The sequence below is a fragment of the Ostrinia furnacalis genome, unplaced genomic scaffold (genome assembly GCF_004193835.3).
Source record: "Ostrinia furnacalis isolate ACB-3 unplaced genomic scaffold, ASM419383v2 OfSCF0794, whole genome shotgun sequence".
NCBI lineage: Eukaryota > Metazoa > Arthropoda > Insecta > Lepidoptera > Crambidae > Ostrinia > Ostrinia furnacalis.
The window spans coordinates 9,377-31,354 of NW_021131033.1; the positions used below are offsets into that span (position 1 = coordinate 9,377).

At 37.3% G+C, this 21,978-nt stretch overlaps 1 long non-coding RNA gene across 1 annotated transcript; it reads left to right on the forward strand.

Moving 5' to 3' along the window:
• The first annotated feature begins 19,943 nt into the window (after window positions 1-19,943).
• Window positions 19,944-21,787, forward strand: LOC114350158 (uncharacterized). The gene is made up of 2 exons (XR_003655681.1): window positions 19,944-20,420; window positions 21,397-21,787. It is a non-coding gene; the product is annotated as an uncharacterized LOC114350158 (long non-coding RNA).
• The last annotated feature ends 191 nt before the right edge of the window (window positions 21,788-21,978 follow it).

Below are 21,978 nucleotides of genomic sequence, written 5' to 3' on the forward strand. Positions count from 1 at the left end.
AACTCTATCTGCAGTGGCGTAGCTAGAGCTAATTTAGGCGGGGACGAAATTGCGAAGCGAGGCCCATTTCTTTCAGAACCTATTTCCAATTCACCCCACTGATGCCAACGGAGGACCAACGCTTTAACTGTTCAATATAAATTAGCTAGACTTTGACTAGATACAAATAAAATAGGTAGTTTTGTATGTAAGTATTTAAGTGAATGCACTGACACAGACGTTCGTCAATCATAGAAGCGTCGCACAAAACCAATGTAGGTAAGTAATCGGAAATACCGCTACCACCGATTTTTATTTATTTATCCCTTAATTTTGCTGAAAGCAGCTACATTATCCCATGCTGGTACTATGATGCGGCATATTTTGTGCTCACCTGTCTGTTTTAAAAACGTTTATGCTACGAACGCAACGGCTGTACTTCTTTACATCTCAATGAGGCGAGCCCGTGTTTAATATCGACACTATAAATAATCCTCGGGCGGGATATTGCTTAAAAAGCAGTAGGTAACAAAAGTTGGCTTCATAAATATTCAAGACGACTCGAAGGATATCCGATAGAGGATAAATCTACTGCGCCGATAATATTGGCCCGCTGTGGGCTGGTCAAAGCGAAACCCGTGGAAAATCACTGCATGAATTTTCGGGTTTGATTTAACGGCGTGGTTGAACGTTTTGAAATGCTGCCGTTGTTGAAGTAACGTGTAATTGATTAATGAATGGTAAGTTTATGTTTGGCTGTATATTAAACATCTCACAATCTTCGTAAAAAAAAGTTTCTGAAAGTCGAAGTACCTATTTATTATTTCACTTTCATTTATGGTTGTGAAACCCTGCAAGGACACTGTAATAATAGATTTTAAATCTATAATAATATTATAAATGCGAAAGTAACTCTGTCTGTCTGATTCGCTTTCACGCTTAAACAACTGAACCGATTTTGATGAAATTTGGCATAGAGATAGTTTGAGTCCCGGTAAAGGACATAAGAAAGTTTTTATCCCGGTTTTTGAAACAGGGACATGCGCGATAAAGTTTTTCTGTGATAGACAAATTCCATGCGGGCGAAGCCGCGGGCGGAAAGCTAGTAATTAATAAGTCCCACCTAAACCTGAAATTAATATTCAAAGTCACCACAACGCCTACTCAGATAAAGCCGGAGGAACATAGATTAGGAAGTTATTTAGCGGCAGGTCTTAATACCCCGTTTCAATTCCAACAAAATACAAAGTACAGAAATCGGAAACATTTAATAGCAGGCTCAAATTGAAGATAGATGTCGAGTTTCCCCCAAAAGGATCCTGAACATCTCAAAGGCTTATTTGTAATCGCGCCGTATAAACAAATCATTGAAGAATCCCTTGTTTGAAGGCCTACCGTTTATTCTCTGCATTACTCATTTAATATCAAAGATAGGCACTCAAAGGGAAAGTACATAATATAAACCGGGGTTATTGACAAGCGAACCACTCGCAGAGAGAGAGGAAATACATAGAGAACTTATTCTGTAATTATTTTTATTTATGAATCTTACAATCTCTAAATAACCATCAAAGAAATAATAATTGTAAGTTGTGGTAAATTCGCCAATGGACGAGTTCTTACATTGGCGAGTTGCCACATAAACCAAATGGGGAAGACAACTCATATTCCATGCGATGATCGGAGGTCTAGTGCCTACATTTGCAAAGTTTATAAGTTAGACTTGGTACTTATATTTTTACCATAAAGTAAGTACCTCCTACGCATTGAGGTTGTTGTTATTATCGGTGGAATTTTGTCAAAATTCCCACCTTATAATCTGGGACACAATTTCAATTTTTCCTATAAATATGAATTAGCTGCTGGATTGCCTTTTCGAAGTTTACTACTTCTACGTTTGTTTCGCTCGCCATTCAACAAGCGTTCAAAACCGAATATTTTATGAAGCCGCCATCGCACGTAGGTACCTATAGCGAGCCTGAAATATGAGTTTTAAAACTACACGGAATAACAGATGACGCTTACAAAGGCGAAAATGTCCTGCGCAATATAAAATACACGCACAGCACTATTTCAGTACATGACAACGAAAAGCAAGCATAAAAACATTTCAAAAAGTGTAAATAAATGAAAAATATGGCCACTATATTGGAGATATAGTGAAGTGATTTTATGAAACTGAAACTTCCTACTAACTAATAATACAGTACAGACACTGGTCCTAAATATAGACAATTTTGTAATTATGTAAAATTAAGCGTACACTCATAATTAAATATCAGAACAATCGCGTCTTAGAAACGTATAACTTATCTACCTGTATTTTACGGTTCCTCGCCTAAAATAATAGCTATAGTCTTTATTTCTCATCTCAAGCAAAATATTGTTTATTGTAGAGATTCAGGAGTGTATGACACTCCTCGCGCTGGCCAGTCAAGTTGGAGCTGTTGGAGAGGATTGATGATGGCATTTTGTTCCTTAGTCGCTTTTCACGAAGCGCGAATATTGGCTTCAATGTTACCCTTTCGAAACTATATTGTTTTTGGCGAATTACAAAATCAAATAGTTTGAGACTCAAAAGTGATTTGAATTTCGGACTTTTATCGGTCAAAGTAAGTACATCTCTTACCGAAAACACCATCGTAAAATACTTATCAACCACTGTGTAAAATTCTAAAACACTCTTACAATAAGCATGAATATACATTTTTTTTTAATCACTGACTAAATAAATTATTTATGATGGGCATTAAAATGAAAGCATAACTCGCCTTGTATTTTAATGAACATCTTAAAACTGTAATAAATCACTTACATGGTCTATCTACACGCTATTCCATTCCATCATAATTAAGAGTCAATAGCTTCATAAAACACAAACATGCAAATCTACAACGGAGTACATTCAAAAGGCAAGTTATAAATCAAATCACAGACGAGAAAAATAATAATTAAAGCCACCCTTCGAAAGCGGTGACTTCATTGCCCGTCTAGACGCACAAGTTCAAAGTTACTACTACCAGGGTTGCCAATTTCTGGAAATAGAGACAAGCTTAAATCCAGCGGGGTCTTATGTAGTTGCACTAGATGCTATTCTTTAATTACAATTTATTTACCGTTGACTGTAATTTGAAGTGAGTCACAAAGCAATCAAAATAAATTATTGAAAAAATATAGTTTCATTTCTTAGACTCGGAAATCCCCAGAAATTAACGGTCTACAGTCATTAATAAAATAAATCCTAACACACAAATTGTCAGCCCTACCTCAAAGACATAGCGGGTATGCAAATATTTTTGACATTTGTTTGACCTCACTTCAACAATACTGAACGTGTATTATGACGACAAAGATAAAAGTGAATCTTAGATGATAAAATCTAGAAGCTATTTGCGTTTTATTTTTATTTTACTGTAACTTGAGTGGCGACCACGAGCCGGAAGACGTAGCGTGGGCAGGCCTCCCACTAGGTGGATCGACGATCTGGTGAAGGACGCGGGAAGTGCAGCACCGGTCTTTGTGGAAAGCCTTTGTCCAGCAGTGGACGTCTTTCGGCTGAAACGAACGAACGAACTGTAACAATACAACTGTCAAGGATAGCTTTGCAAGAAAGATGTTACAAGTCAATCCCATTTAGTTAATTTGTATATAGGACTCAGGATGAACCCAAAAATAAAAGTATAATAATTTCAAAACCTTTCTCAAGTTTCTTGCACCCTTTTCAGTGCAGGGGACGGGCATAAATACTTGATTCCATCCAACATTGATCAAGGTACAAGGTACGTTCGATGCCCATGAATAAACTATATCTCACGCGTGCACCGTTTCTTTGGAGGACCTCGCCTCGCCTCGACAAGAATTCACCAATCCTTTGTAAGAATAACAAGTATTACCTTGTCCAGCAATGATATAAAGTGTTCAGACCAGAGTTACAATATGGTCCTTCTTTTTTAGGAATCCGAAAGGGATGAGTGAGTATCTGGCTAAACTTCGTTGGCGTAAGTACCTGCGAGTGAAGTGGGATACGAGTAAAAGCTGCTCTGAATTTTATCGTGGTTAAAAGGTTTCGGAGTTCGCCTTACCGACTCCTTGGTATTTACTTAAGTACAGCAGTCTATTTGTTACAATTTCTGTGTGAATACCTACGTTTTATAAGCCAGTTTTGTCAAGACCCACTCAAAACAATACAACTTCAAGCTTAAGCGTTGTTTCAGAAATTCAGAACACAAACCGTAGGTAGGTACTAACATGAACTATTGTTGCTATCTCCACACTCGGATGTGCTAGCGCTTGTCGTGTCAAATCCCTCCACTCAGGTCAGCGGCCCGTGCAGCCTACGTAAGCCTTTATTTCAACCCATACATACATCACGTCAGTTTTCAAATGTGCGCAATTATCCGTGTGGGCGAAACGGGTTAATGATCGACGAATCAGCAAGTACAAAGCACTCTGGTCGTCTCGAAACAAACAAAACGTTAGCGGACAAAAAAGGCTCGAAGAACTGGACTTTTATCTGATCCCAAATTCAAAACATGATTCATGACGATGATGATTAACCGTGCAAGATTATAATGCAACATATAACGCTACAGACTCCCGTTATTTAAGACTTGGTATGACTGATGTCAGACGATAGCATTAGGCTAAAGACTTGCTGCGGGGCATCCTGATGAAACTTGAACAATTTTATGTAAAGTTTATTGTACGAAAATTTCGTTCAATGCCCCTAAGACATTATACTACGTAGTTTTCAATTCGCACTTGGGGACGTAGCTAAGCTCAAATCAGTGTTACAACCACAAACGTCTGTAATTTGATCTTGAAGAAACCCCTCCAACAAGTTGGATACGGGGCGGCAAAGTAGCTAAGCAATGTCGCGGGCAGGGAAATTTAGTCCTTCTTCTGAGGTGGTGTGGTGAACTGATGGGGGATAATAATGTGTCGAACTTTAATACTATTAAATCTCTTGTAAAATATTATCCTATAAAACTTACATAATGTAGGCTTATTTACCCATTGTATAAAATAATATCGTTTGACGTACCAAAATTATAAGCCAAGATTTACGTGAACACTCTGAAGACATACAACTGTAATGGTACGGGTTAGGACCAGAAAACGACCTCTTAAATGCAAGGCGCCGTTCCGGAGCAATACAATTTACGTGGATACAAATTAATAGGACTTTAATGAGACAATTAAAATGCCAAAATTCTGTGAGAGAGAAGGGACAAAACCGCAAGCAGGCATTATTCTATCCCCTTTCGGGCGTTTCTACGGTCGAAATTCTGTAATTTAGGTGCGTTGTAGCTTTTTCCACCGGTCGATTTAAACTCGAAGGGAGTTCGAGGTAGGTACGTTATAATTGAAAGCTGTTTCCTTAAACAATTAGGTTGTCAGCGGTATGGAAATGCCCGCGACGCAGGCACGCTCGCCGCCACAATTTCGGAACAAATAATTACTTTTGTTTTAAATTTTCATTTCAATGTTTCAAATGGGAACGCGTGCCGTCATTTCAACCTCGAACTTGGCTTACTCGTTTTTGGGAGTAACTTTCATAGTATCTAAGTATAGGTAATACAATAATACATAAAGCTCGTCTACTTGTAACAGTGAATTCGAAAACAGTAAGAACGACTGTCGATAAAAGCCATGATCGAAGCACTAAAAACTTAAAGCCGTAATCTTGAAATATTTGTTACGGTACGGTCATTACCAATACTGTAGCAATCACGCTAATTTTCAATGGGAAGCACGTGCAACTGGATACAAATGCCGACGTATTTCAAAACCGTAGTTTTTCAGCGGATTGAATCATTACCGGGAACCATATGTTTACCTCACACAGCAAATTTTCCCACAGTTGTTTTTCTTCGTTGTGTTGTAAACTGTGAGAAACGTCGGCTGCAAATAAGAGCAAGGTAATAACCGGTTATGCAACTTACACGAAGTACAGGCAGAGTTGAAATTAATTGAGTGATTACGGCCGCTTCGAAATTTAGGGAAGCACTGAATGCTGTTGAAATTGGAATACCAACGATGGACAATGCGATTAGTTCATTTAGCGATTTAGCGTGCATACGCTATGTACCGTAGATTTCACGTAAATTGTCGCGTTCATTGCTTAATCTGGTAGACGTGTGTTATGAATGTTGAATATCGACCAACCAGTAGTATAAGTAGTATTCTTATTCAATGAAGGATTAAAGTTAAATTGACAGAATCCATAATGGAACATACGAAAAACGAGAACCCTATTGTAACAAAGGAATGAAATATTTACAGATAGAATAGCATCCTTTCCGCAAAATCAATAAACCAACACTGCAGAAGTGGTACGCTGGTAGCTGTTTATAAAAACGCTATAAATTATGCGTAATGTCTAATGCTATACTCACGTTAGCCGACACTGGACAAGGGACCCGTCCCACTCGTAAAAGCAAATGGAACATGTCACATACCTGCAAATAAAAACCCCCGTTTTAGCTATTACCACGGCGTAATTACGGAACGCAATAAAAGAGTTATTGTAAAAATAAATACAAAAGGCATTTTATATTTACCCATAAACCTTCGTTTTAAACATGCACATGCTTACAGGCAACGTATTTCCTTTCTTCTATTCTATAAACCTAGGTACTCATGAACGTACGCATTTGCATTATTGATTAGTGAAAAAAAAATTGTAGAGTCCAAAAGCAGTCTCAAACTCGAAGAAACTACTGAGCGGGTTCTATTTTATTAACATTTATATTTATACTTAACATCTGCTATTTATTTGACATCAAAAATGTAGCTTCGACGTTTAAATAAAGTCTCAGTTAACTGTAGAGATGCGGGCACAGCTTGTTTGAATTATACGGGCTTATATGCCAATATAAGATATACATCCAGGCTATACACAAATTTATTAAACCTACACCAAGGGAATCCGCGTTTAGACAGGAAATCTTAAGGCCAAGTGAATTATTGATGATTAAGACAAGTAGGTAGTTAGTGTTATGTTAGGTTAAGACGTTTGGCATTTGATATTGCCTACCGAGACCGACCTTTAGTTCCCGCCAGCCACTCAACCTTTGCAAACAATACCGGGTGGTAGAACTAGTTTTTGTTTTATTATAACTTTAAACTTGGTTCATTAATTCCCAGGAATGTAGAGGAATACGAATGGGCAATGTTCATAGAAATCGATATAAAACCCTTGTTTATGTGAGGCAAATTACATGTTCATGCAAATAGATTACGCAGGTATAATGAATGTATATTGGCTTCCATTGGTGGAGGCACAATCGTTACGAGTAGGTATAATTGTGTTTTTATACAGTGTGATTATAAAAATCGTGTAATCGTGAATAGTCTGCATTTTAATAAAAAAAAGTAGATATGATTTCAATTGGTAGGTAATTGCAATTGAAATTGCGAAATTAAAATTGTTTTTCATTTGTTTTGGATCCGTACTGAAAGTATGGTAATAAAATCTCTAAGAATCTTCTCACTAAGTATTACATTTCTTACTCTACTACTACCAAAGCAACCATGACATGACCGAAATTCTTTGCAGTTACTTGAAGAATTACAACACTAACTTAATAGTATTACCAAGATTGAACTGTGGAATCCTTAGCAGTGTCTGATCCAATAAGCCAGGCTCTTAGTGAGGTACACCGGTGTCTTGTACTAGAGTTGTGCAACTCTTGAGTGAGAGAGAAACAAAAATGATGTAAGCACTTAGTGTACTTACTTATAGTTATCTTTTCAAAATGCGCATAATACGCTTGTGAAGTGCTTTGGAATTGACACTCATTTATCAGTTATTTTTGTAGCAAATTTTACCGTAAATTCAAGTTTACTCGTCCCGATGATAAATGGCGGAGAGGTAGCGCAGAACAGACCGGAGTGAAAATTATTATTGTCAGAGGTCAAGACTCACTTTGGGTTGCTACGCCATCTTACGTATTATTATGTAATTTAAAGTTCAGTATCTCCCGATCACTAAAAAACTAAATACAAGTAGGTATTATGTTTCTGCACAATTCAGAAAAAAATAGATTGATAAATTATGTTAGACACTATGTAGAGTACTTAGTTTAAAAGACTAAAGAATCAGAAGATGAAAATGATATCACCTCTTTTGTGAGCTTTTCTTTTGAGTACTTAAATACAATTTTGCACATCTCTATCTTGTACTATTACGACAGTCCAACGTGCCCGCAATATAGACTACTTACGTGGCTTAGAGCTAATCCGTTGCTGTGATGCAGACAAGTCACGTCTAGTTTTTATTACATAATAATCTATAACTTAATACTTTAATATCATTTCATACATAATCTCTAAAAGTTTGAGAGAACTCTGAACTTGAAACAATATAGGATCAATGGACGCATTGGACGCCGTAATTTTATTTAGGTACATTGTTTGAAAGCACATTACGAAAAATCTGAGGAACCATGTGTGATCTACCAGATTTGGAGATATAAAACTAGGCTAGACTCCAGGACTACCATAATGGCCTTGGTTGGTTTGTCTTTTCTTTGGAGAAATGTATTCATTAACAAGCTTATCTGAATTACCTAATCTGAAAAAGCTACATTATGAAACAAAATAGTATAACATTCTAAAAATCATCGGAACTAATCTGATACCGAACGAGTTAATTTGTATGAATTAAACTCGTTCGATATCAGATACGGAAGATACGGAAAATCAGTAAGCGCTCTAACCTTATTAATATTACAACCTGCACTTTATGAACCAAATCACAGACAGGTCGTGCATCCGGCAGCATTGAAAGGAAGGTGACGACACTGCACGTTGCGTCGATGACCTCACCATAGGTGTTCTGGCTTTTTCAAAGTAAACATCTTAACCTTTTGAAAAATAGCCGTTTGTTTTTAAACAACTGCTAATGAAACTTTCAAGGTTTCTGGCACATTGGGATGTGTAAATAAAACTTGATTTTGGAAAATACAACTTGTGGTTTTAATGGCTTCCGAATTGCGATACGGGCATAGACAATACAATCATAGACAATGACAATTCAGAAATGCAAATAGTGATGTCTTTACTTTACATCTCCCTTTCTTTGTAAATAAACAGAAAACATTATGTTGTANGGATACCGTTTTAAATGCCTACTATCGCGGCACGGCAGAGATAACTGTACTGTGCCCGCTTGCGATCAAGACGACTGCGGCGGGGCGCATCACCGGCTATTACACAACCCTCCGCAGCGGCACGGGGCCGAGGCGACCGCCGGCGCCGAGAGCAAGAAGACCTCATCGAGTACGTTAACTACCGAGACTGTGGCCCATATGAGTGTGTAGTGTGTACGCATCCTTTCCCCATATTAGGCATAAACCACTAGTATATAAGCTTAGGATAATCTTCATTCTTACGAATAAACCTACAGTGCGCACATCTAACTGTTTTATTGTGTCTCCCGAACGTCACACATTACAAGTGTTACGGACAAAAAAGTGCTGTTGAAAGTAGTGCCGGTCGAAATTCACGGTCCTAACGGTAAGATAAGTGCGTGTGCGTTATTAGACGACGGGTCTACAATCCCAACTAATAAGTAACTCTGTCTGTCTGTCTGTTACGCTTTCCCGCTTAAACCTCGCAACCGATTTTGATGAAATTTGGCATAGAGATAGTTTGAGTCCCGGGAAAGAACATAGGATAGTTTTTATCCCGGTTTTTGAAACAGGGACGCGCGCGATAAAGTTTTTCTGTGACAGACAAAATTCCACGCGGGCGAAGCCGCGGGCGGAAAGCTAGTTTGAAATAACTGTAGTGTATGTGTGTTTGTGTTGCTGGTTGTGTAAATCCTACTTCCAACTAAAATTAATATTATAAATGCGAAATTTTGGATGTCTGGATGTCTGGATGTTTGTTACTCTTTCACGCAAAAACTACTTAACGGATTTTGATGAAACTTTACAGTATTATTGCTGATAACCCAAGATAACATATAGGCTTTAATTTATGACGATCGATTTGTGACAAACGAAATTTTACTCGGGTGAAGCCGCGGGCAAAGCTATGTAATTAAGAGTTCTGTATGCGTGTAATCTAGGTTATATAACCATTTGGTGAGTACATTTTTACATTTACGCCTTGTTAGTTGTACCACATCCAGTAAGGTATTGATTCTGTTGTAGATAAGTGATAAGCTCGCAGCTGGCTGCGCGCGCAGGTTGTGGCGCAGGGTTGCGCGGCGGCCGCAGCGAGCCCATGCGTGTGCGCGGCGCGTGGGGCGACGATGCGCTTGTGTGCGCGTCGACAGCGCTCACTCTGGACTTGTCTAGTAAGGGAAGTGATAACAGATTGTTTACAATTAATTTGCGAAGTGTTGATAACTTAGATTTGCCTGTTCAAGAGTTTTCACTAGCTAAATGTAAAGAGTATGATCATTTGAAAAATGTAACTATAAACTGTAATGATTTGTGTAAGCCAGAAATATTATTAGGTCAAGACAATTATCATTTGTTAATGCCTTTAGAGATATATGTCGGTAAAAACTATGAGCCGTNCGGCCGATGTGCGGTCATTTTTTCGCCTTTCAAAAAATTTGTACACTTTATGTACAACTTCCTTAAGTTGTCTTGAGATAGCCTTACTCATCCTGAGATCTTAATCTCGTGTGCGTCGAACTCAAAGTAGTACGGAATATCTAGCACGTGTTGCCGCTCCGACTGCGCGGCCGAGACTGCCGTATTTGAGGCGCATATGCACGCGTTTCCCTTCCCCGCTACCCGCTGACATCTTGTTTACCTCGTCCCCGCCACCGTCTGTCACCCCGCGGGAAGGTCGCGCATGAGATTGCCGGACTGTAATTGAGTCACCATTTCCTAGTATCACTGATTTTTGAGTAGCGCTTGATAGAGATGTAAACAAAGTGAGGTCACAGCACATGTGTTCACTAGCTCCGGATTCCACTAGCCATTCTGATTTCTGATAATGTTCTGAAGCTGACAGTACAAACGCATTACTTTTCTTATTGTCACTGTTTTTCTGAAACCAACACTGCGCTTTTTTATGTCCCATTTTACCACAATAGAAACACTTTTTATTGATATTATTTAAGTTCCCTTCACTGTTATTGTTCACCCTACATTCACTTTTGTAATGTCCAAGTTTGTTACAGTTTCTTCCTCTATTAATAACCAAGCAACCAGATTATCTACTGTTTGTTTTTCTTCTGGGGCTGACTCCCACGCAGAAACGAAGTGTTTGTACTCGTCGGACAGCGACATCAGGATTTTTGTAATGGTGACCTTATCAGACCCTTATCTCCTGTATTTTAGAAAGGAACACTGTCATTTCTGTACCTCTTTCAAATTTATATTGAAAGAATCTCTGTTGCAATATATACAATACTTGTCTCCGATTTCTGCTCGTATACACTAATCAGCTTGGTCCACATTTCTGCTGATGTACTGCATGTTAAGATGTGCAGCATCGCCTTCTCGGCCATCCTAGACACTATCAGCGACTGTGCCTTAGCGTCTTTGGCATCTAACTTAGCCCTGCCTTCCTCAGCGTCCGACCGTCCCTCAACAATGGCCATCAATCCATGGCTTCTCAATAACACCTGTGTCTGGAACTTCCACACGTTCCAATTGCTGGACCCTTCCAATCTAATAGAATTGTGATTTCCTTTCATTTCGTTATTGTTATCGTCCTGCCTTTGTAACACTTTTTTTCTTGGTGAGATTAAAATATTACCGATTTCCACAAACAAATATTCCAACTGACCGTAAGGTCACATTTTATAAAGCGTTACAGTATTTCCATTGTCACTTGATTGTGTCGTTGTTAGAGATTCACTGAATTTAAATTAACTTCTATTAAAATTAATTAGATTGTTTTGGTAAACAGAGCAATAAATAACCTCACTTTTCGAATGTCTCTGTTTGACAGATCGGTGCGTTACGTTTCATTCTTTTAGTAAAGAAAAAGTGTAAAACGAAATTAAATGTTCAACACTAAATTTTTATAAAACTTAATATTTAGGCTCTTTAATTGAAATTCTAGTTATTTTCAATATTTTCTTCAATGTTTATATTAAAATAACATTATAATGTATTTTGATTGATCGTGGATCAATCAAAATACATATTATTGTGGTCGAAATAAGGGAATACCGGTTGAACACCGAAATCCCGCTGTTCGCCGATTTTGTGTCCGATCTTAACAAGTTGTTTCACGACTTCACGTGCAAGCCGGCAGCCCGTTACCGAAGCGAGAAATACTCAATACTTTTGCGATCACTTTATTATCTCACTTCACTTAAATGTGCCTGGGCCCATAACCTGTTGTGATGGAATTAAAAATAACCGATTTACTAACGAATGGTATTTTAATGTCCTTGACACACTTTTCTATATTTAGCCAACCCGAGTACAGAAACGTCACACACCGGAAGTCTTAAATCTACCAATTCTACCATACACTATTGGCACATTGGATGAGTAAATAAATCTAATTATGCAAATGCATAAATGTTGTACAGATTGAAGAACTCGGTCCCTACAACATTTTTGTAAAAGGCATGAAAAAAAAGTGAACGGAAAAAAGAGCACTGCATTATAGCAAACTATACTCAACATCAAATAAATCGCACCTTCCGCGACGCGAACTTTAAAGATTTTCTTCTGACACAATCATGGTGCCCCAACAATATTGGTGTTATTTGAAAGCCCAATAAATAAACTTAAGTAAACACATTTAATTTTTTTATAAACACTTAACAGGTACCATAAATGTGACTTGAAAAAAGGCCTCACTTGGGGCTCACCTCTGGGAACTATCAGACCAATTTTTGTGGTTATAAAACCAAATAATGATCTTACGTGTCCTTTTTAACAGATGGATAGCGATTAATCCCAATTTAACAGTTTTATAGCCATAAAAGTTGGCTCAAGCGTAATTACCTATTTTTTGAAAAAGTGACTCTGGATCCTTCTAAAAACACATTTTTGGGGTAAAAACCTTTCCTTTAATGAAATAAAGTTTAAAACTAGGCTTTCAAATGGAACCAATGTTGGTGGGAAGCGGGGATGCATACGTTTGAGAAGTGCTTGTTGCGGGAGGTGCGATTTATTTGATGCCGAGTGTATTACACTTATTAAGTAAGTATTATTCAAAATTAGGTCTTTTGACTGGTTTAATTACTCTACCAAATCTTGAAACGCGGGGTGCCGGTGCTGGTGGTGGTGGAGTCAGGTTTGACTTCTGCACACAATTGGAAGTACTTGGTGTTGAGGGTGTTGATGCTGGGAGTGACTCAGGAACTGCTGGTGGCTGATCTTGTACTGGAACCTGTTGTGCTGCTGGTTCATCTGGGTAGGATATAGTTTCAGGTACTACCACTCTCTTGCTGGTTATGTCTCCTTGAGTCTTATGCAGGTGGCTGAAGTTTCTTCGAAAGATCTGTCCCTGGTCTGTTTGAATAATTACTGACCTTGGTAAATCATGAGGTTTTTCTATCACTTTTGCTCCTTCCCAATGTCGATGAGCAACTCTGTGTCTGACTTTATCGTTGACTTCCAATTTTTCTGGTGTTTTAGTATGTTTGTTACTGTAGTTACTTTGTTTCTCTCTCAATCTTTGTAGTTCAGCTGTGACTCCTTGTATTAATTTGGGCCTTGTAAAATTTCGATCGCGTCTGGACCTATTACAACCATAAATGCAGCTTGGACCTTGGCTGGCTTTTTCTCCAATTGAATAGCTGTGGAATACCATTCAAATTGCTTAAACCAGTTTTTCCAACACGTTGGTTTGTCCGAGTCAATTAGTAGGTTAGGTGGTGGCTTTATTCCAGATTAGTGTTCCCGAGGCCTATAGGCTTTTAGGCTTTTTTTTAAGGCTAGCCTATGAATTAGGGGCTACAGCGGGAAAAAAGACTAAAAAGGTATTTTAGGCCTTTAGGCTAGGCCTTTTTCATAGCCTTTTTTTTGTCCACCCGATGACTATAGGCTTTTAGCCTTTTTGTAGGCTAGGCGCATATTGCGCCTAGCCTAAAAGGCTTGAAAGGCTAAAAACCTATAAAGATTTTTCGTCCTTTAGGCTAGGTCTATTTTATTTATTTGTAAACACCTAATTGTACAACAGGATGCAATAAATGAATATGAAAATTTATTTTTAACCGACTTCAAAAAAGGAGGGGGTTATATGTTCGACTGTATGTTTTTTTTTCTATGTATGTTCACCGAATACTCCGTCAATTGTAGACCGATTTTCAAAATTCTTTTTTTGTTATTATTTGTTTGCACAAATTACTAATAGTCCCGTTAGCCCCTCGTGGTAAGCTAAATATGCTTGTGTTACGAGTGGGCTCACCACAATAGTCGAGCGGCGGCGGGGTTCGAACCCGCGTTCCTCGGATTTCGAGTCGGCCAGTCCTTTATATTTTTATTTTAGACGTAACATTATAATATGTAACGTAACGTATATAATATATAACGTAACATTTGCATAATAACTATACATGTATGATATTATAAAATATTCCTAAGTAATTACTGACTAATGCTAAATTATAGTAAAGAAAAATATTAACATTAATTTTAACTTTTAGCCCATTGTTACGTCCGTGACGACTACAATTTTACCACCTGAAGACATTGCTATGGAGATAGAAATAGAAAACACAATGGTGCGTTTTATTAATTCATCATTATTATTATAATGCAAGTCTTACGTGTACACACTGCTTTTGTGATTTATTAATATTGAAATTTTCTATTCTAATATCGATCTTAACTTTCAGCCCGATGCTGCATCCATGACAGATGACGTGTCAATTTTACCACCTGAAGTTGCTATGGAAATAGAAATAGAAAAAAACATGGTAGGTTTTGTATATCATTCATTACACGAGGCTTGAATATTTTTTTTTCAAGTTTTATAAAATAGTTTGGATTTACTTCCATTGTAACTATGTAACGTTTTATATATTTAATTCCTTTGTTTCAGACTCCAAAGATAACTCCTCGTAAGAAAAAATTAATTAATAAATTGGAAAAAACAACAGCTGTTGGAGAAAAAAGAAAGAAGAAATTAGCAGCTTTGCGATCCAAAACCTGGCGTTTGCAGAAGAAAACGGCTGAAATGTGTACAGTCATACAGGAATTAAAAACACGTTCATTGATTAATCAAGAGAGTGCAGATTTATTGTCTTCAATAGATGTTGTAAATAGAGATTTCTTGAAAAAGTTCTTATGTAAAGATAGTACTGCCAGAAAGTATACTCCAGAGCTGCGGAAATTCGCTTTAACTCTCCATTATATAAGTCCAAAAGCTTACAATTTTGTTCGGAAACAGTTCAACACCTGTTTGCCCCATACGCGTACATTGTCGCGATGGTTCCAGTGCGTTGATGGGGATCCTGGTTTTTCATCTGAGTCTATTAAAGCGGTAAAAATATTACATGAAATAAATAAAAATAAAAACCCGTTACATAAAACTTTATGTGCCTTAAGCTTTGATGAGATGGCAATTAGGAAAGGGGTTAATTTTGATGGAAATAACTGCATAGGTTTTGTAAATTTCGGGAATGGAGTTGTAAGCGATAGCCAGCTAGCCAAAGATGCACTAGTTTTCATGCTTACATGCATGAACGGATCATGGAAGATACCATTAGGATATTTTTTGATAAACGGTATAAGTGCTGAACAGAAAGCAGGTTTAATAAAAGATTGCATTGAGACATTAAGTCAAGACTGTGGGGTTGATATACAATATTCCCAGATCCCTCGCACATGCTCAAGTTAGTGAGAAATACGCTAGGTGAAAAGGGGCCAATCATTGATCCGCACGGCCGTGTTATATCCTGGGAGTATGTAAGATCACTTGTAGAACTTCAGGACAACGAAGGATTACACTTGGGTAACAAATTAAATAAATCTCATATCAATTTCGTTAAACAAGTAGGGGAAGATGGGTAACAGTGGATCGTGGGCTCAGATCATAGAAAGAGAATAGATATGAAGTCGCGCGTAACTACAACGAGAACCAGTGTCCCCACATTTCCCCCACCACAGCTCCCACACACACATTCAACTGTGTAAAAACAAAGCGACTGAGAGTCTACGACAACATGTGCAACCGGCTTAAAAGTGCTGTGATTGGCCAGAAGGCGTGCCTTATGGCCAATCAATGGCCGCGTGACGTGACGCACACATAGAAAACGCTAGTGAGAGAACAAAGATAAAATGGAGTCGACAAGATATCGATACTTTAAATCGCTAGGGGTAAGGCTCGAAACTGATTTCACAAAATGCTTATGTATGAAAACCTTTTTATTATTATACGTTATTATTAACTACTATCACGCATTTACTTTTTAATTATGGCGATCTGCGTACCGCATATGTTTATCAAAAATAATGCCTATATTAGGCTTTCAACTAGCTCTTATAGTAATTACATAGTTGACAGTTACTAATTACTTCTACTGTTATTATTTTTTTTGTAAAATCTTATAATCGCAAGTAACACATCATTTTTTTATTTAAAATTACAAAATAGAAAATTATAATTTACTTCTATTTATCGATAATAGGAAACCGCATTAGAACACGAGCACGGCACTATGTTACGACCGGCACATGCGGCCGTACTGTGTATTTTCACACGACAGTGGATATCGGAAGAAATTAAATACATTGCGCAGTAGTTGAGCATGACATAAAGTGGTTGCTAACTAAATCGTCAATGTACAAGTGTGTTAGAATTTTTATCACCACTGATTTCGATATCGCAGTAACTGTTACGGCACTGAATTCGTTCGTAAAAATGTTTAGTTTTTTTTATTTATAAGCAAAATACCAATGGATTTGCAATACTTACATGTAGTAAATGACTCCATTGTTCCTGTAGTTCTTCGTTTCACTTGTTTTATTGCACGTAACGACGCATTATCCAAAATATCGGAGAACATTTCCTTAGTACGACTGAATCGCGACTAACCTAGCTACGCGGCCGATGTTCGTTTCTGGGCATATCGCGGAGACACGCGCCACGCCCCCGTTTCACATCTATTCCCTTCTATGATCTGAGATCGTGGGTCACAGTGAATTACTTTGCATAACTTTGTATGTATTGCACGCACACACTCACGCGCTTGTGTGTTTGATGACCTAGCGGTGCCCCCCGCGCCTAACTAGTTGCTCGCAGTGTTTCGAAGCGGGAGGCCGCGCCGCGACTATCTCGAGCTAGGTAAGTACGAGAATAAATTTTAAGGTTATTTTCGAACACGTATTTTAAACATATTAAATTAAATTAGCTGGATTTTTGTCTTAAGGCCTTGCTCTTTAATGTTTATGGTGTTATTTTGTAAATAGATGCTTGTGATATACGCAACAAAAACTTTTTTAAGGTTGTTTTTTTGATGAAAGTATCTTTGGGTTTCACTGAATCATTTTGAATTGGGAAACAGTGGATCGAGATCCACTGTTCCCCAATTCAAACAACAATTGTCATTGTACAATTTTTTTTTTCATGCCTTTGTGGCACAGTGAATCAGAATAATTTATAATTAATGGAATTATATTTTTAAGGTAAAGATGCCGAGATACAAGAAAAGAAAGACCAGTATAGGTCTAACCACTGAAGAAGAAATGCGGAATGCCCTACAAATGATACAAAATGGGCAAAAAATAAGAGCTGTTGCAAGAATCACTAACATCCCTTTCACAACTTTATACAGATACAACGAAAAAATAAAAAATTCAACCAACGAAGATCCGTTAAGTTCGGAAAAGCTAACACCTAATTACAGTGTGCGTAAAATATTTACTACAGACCAAGAAGAAGTTTTGGCTGAATATATAGCAGAATGTTGCAAAGTATTTTATGGTTTATCTACTTTAGATGCTCGCGAAATTGTTTACGAAACCGCTGTCGTTAATAATATAGAAGTACCTCAGAAATGGCATGATACAAAGCAGGCAGGAGTTGAATGGCTATATATGGTTTTCGAAAAAGGCATCCGAACATCACTTTAAGGACACCTGAGGGGTGTAGCCTTAGTCGGGCTACATCGTTCAATAGACATAATGTCACTATGTTTTATGACAACCTAGAAACTGCAATGTCTCGACACGAAATGTTTGGGAATGGAACTTGAGTGTATAACCTTGACGAGACAAATACTATGACTGTTCAAAAATCGGCCAAAGTTTTGGCATTAAAGGGACAAAAACAGGTGTCAAAAGTCACAAGCGCAGAAAGAGGGACTCTGGATCACGTTACCGCCAGTAATGATTTTTCCGCGAGTGCACTTCAAAAATCATATGCTGAATGGTGCACCAACTGGAACACTAGGATTGGCCACGCAAAGTGGATGGATGAATAAGGAACTATTTGTCAAAGCTATGAAACACGTTATTACACACACAAATAGCAGAAAAGACAACCCTAGTCTCTTGATTTTAGACAACCATGAGTCACACATCAGCATTGAAGCTCTTAATTTAGCAACATATGTAACTTCAAACGCTAGTTACAGGTTATTCGTATATACAGGATATACATCGATGTATTGAAAACATCGATGTTTACAATGCGATACATCGAATGGATCCAATGTTTTGAAAAACTATTGAAATACCCGATGTATCGATGTTTTTAAGTTTTCAGTGTTAAAACATCGAATCGATGATAACCAATTAAAATTTCATAAAACTCAAGTCTGACCACTAAAATTTTACTTATACGGACAACCCAACTTGTATTTTAAAAATGTTGGCAACGCTGCGTATGAGTGCAGTGAGTAGTGTCTCTAGTGACAATAAAAAAAAACTGTTATGTCAATGTCGCGTCACGCGTGTCGGTTGGCGAGTTTGTTTGTGTCAATCAACAAAGAAATAGGCTGAAAGGCAAACGTTTAAATAAACTGTTGTTTTTGCAAAGTCTTCCAAAAGAACACTGGAAATAGGATATAACAAACTTAAAAAAATAAATGCGGATGTTTTTTTTTTGTTCTTACTTTAATATATAATGAAGATTTTTCTCATGTATGGCTTTTACTGTTTTTTAATAATACAATGCTTAAATTAGTGGATTATAAAAAATCTTAAAAAAGTACTCGATTTATATAAAACATCGATGTTTTCTTCCAATACATCGAAAGAAAAACCCCTAATACGCCTTGATAATTATTTATTTCACATAAAAATATTGTACAGTTCGCATTTATTGTAAATTATCATGGATCCTGGGTTAGTGAAAGCAGAAAGCACAAATCTGCCCAAAATCGACACATTGATGGTTGCAAGACGATGAAGATATTGATAGGGAACGTAGGGCGCTGTCGGTCAGGGCGAATATGTTGGCACATAGATTTGGTCGCTGCACAGATACTGTTAAAATTTTAAAGCATATTGTGTGTCATTTTATTCGTGCAGCTTATGGACCAACTATACCAAAAAGGCCTACAGTGCTCTGCGTGTCCAATACAATAACGCCTTCAGGGCGCTGTTGCGACTGCCGCGGTTTTGTAGTGCGTCTGCGATGTTTGCGTTGGCGGGTGTAGATAGCTTTGAAGCTATAATGCGCAAAAAGTGCGCATCATTACTGCACAGAGTGCGCGGCAGCTGCCACAGCGTACTGAAGGAGATAGCCGATAGTGGGGATTGTCCACTGATCGGCCACATGCTCAGCAGGACGAAGTCTGTTTTAGAAATAAGATACTAACATAGCCTAAGTTTTTACTAACATTATGGATCCATGTTATCCGAAATAAATACTTTTTATTATTTTTTTATTTTTAAAATGTTATGCTTCAAATCCTGATTTCTGCTCAGCTGAGCTAAGGAATGTTAAGATAACTAAGTAAGTACAGTTCATTTACAACTTTTTTTTTTTAATTTAGACCACATCATTATAAGGAAATAAGTAATATAACCTCTGACCAACTATTGCTAAATTATTATATTATTATTGCAGAAGAATCATATGGTGATGATGCAATTGGTTATGTTCAACTTAAAAGGGAAAGTAAAATCTGCACTGTGAAATGTAAAATGTGTCCTAAACATAAGGTGCGCTCTAAGCAGTATACAGTTTCAGCAGTCATTTATGAAGAAGAAGAAGAGATTACAGTTCTTTGTCAAGATTGTCCAGCTGCAGCAGGGGGCTGCAAACATGCTGTTGCATTTTTAATGTGGTTTCATCGTCGCAGTGAAGAACCATCTTGCACATCAGTACAATGCTACTGGAAAAAATCCAATCTTTCAAAAGTCGGCAGCACAATTAAAGTGTTAACTGAAAAATAAATGTGCAAAAGAAAACATCAGGTTCCGGAACCAGATACCAGTATTATGGAGGAATTTGTAATTGAATGCAAAAACCGAAAAATTAAATAATGTCAGTTTATCAAGCATGTTGGAGATTATGAAGAGGAAAAATTAATATTATCTTTACATTATTTAGTTAACCTTTAACCGACGACGTGATTTTTTTGTCACTGCGACGTGCGGTCTGTGGGACCGCTATACTGTTTACTCAAAAAGTAATATTTTTTTTGTATAAAAGTATATTGGTTTTATATTTTTTGAGAACATTATAGTATTACAAATAAACATACGTATAATTTGCGAGGAATCAATGTATATTTTTTATTTAAATATGGCTAAAACTTTTTTGACCCTTAATTTCATTGAAATTACACTAGAGCTCAATAATACCTATATAACTTGTAAATTTTAATCAAAGCAAGAAAAACTATACTCCTTCCTAAATATAGTGAACATAATGAATAAAATAAAAATAAATGACACGTACAATACATGCACAAAAAAAAATTGACGTAGGGTAAACATCAGGCAAAATCAGGACTTTTTTTTACTGCATGCCAAGCATTTTCGGAATGCATAGGTAACACCTGTAAGATAATTTCGTTTTCAATTTAGATGGACTAAAATGTACGTCTTTTTTGCAGCTGGTGCAACGACATCAGGCTGATTTGGCATGTCAGAGCTTAGAATACAGTCACTGTTTGCTTTACCACCCGTTTCGCGGTATTTTTTTTACAGACTACCATCTTTTACATAATATTATGTTCAAATATCAATATATCATTAGGAAATGTCTTTTCCTAGGTTGTGGTGGCCCAGGATCCATCATTTTTACGAAAAATTAGTCGTCTAAAACAAAAACGCCATTTTCAGTATGGTACAAAAATGTCACGTAGTCTGCGACGTGCGGTCCCACAGACCGCTATTGAACTTTAAATCGAATTATCTTATTAAAACTGCCCTCGTCGATGTAACCACTACCTGTAATGGCGTTTGGGCAACTAAACTCGAAGGTACTGAGACGCTCGGGACACGGGAGTAAGTAGAACATTGCAATCCAGAAATTTCAAAAACCGGAGCGGTCTGTGAGACCGCACCTCGTCGGTTAAAGGTTAATACATACAAAGAATCGACTTGTGATCATTTTCTTTCAAAAACTAAACATCTCTTCAATGAAGAAAATATAGTCTGCAGAAATTCAAACCAGAAATTAAGAAACTATTCTTGTAAACAATACGCGTGACTATCATCATAGCCTTTTTGTCGGAATTTAAAACCATTGCTTCGAAAGGATTACATGATAAATATAGTAATTACCACTATTGTATCGTGCAGGAATGTAAGAATACATCAATAAAGAACCCAGTGAAGTTGTGGATTGAAGTACACAGTGATGAGAATATGCGAAACACCTGGTTACAACTAGCTAAAAGAGATCCCGTAACTCTGTCCAGTGGAACTGCAGATACAGTCACGCGTATTGTTTACAAGAATAGTCACGTCACGGCACAGATAATATAATTAATAGACCATCATGGCGGACGGCGTTTATGGCTGTACAGCGAAAATATAATTTAAAATATATCGACTGCTGCAACAAACAGTATCGAATCTGCAAAATTACCTTTTTTATTTTTATTGTACTAATTGTAATAGAACACGTTATATTTTGAAGTAAAATTTTTTAATTATT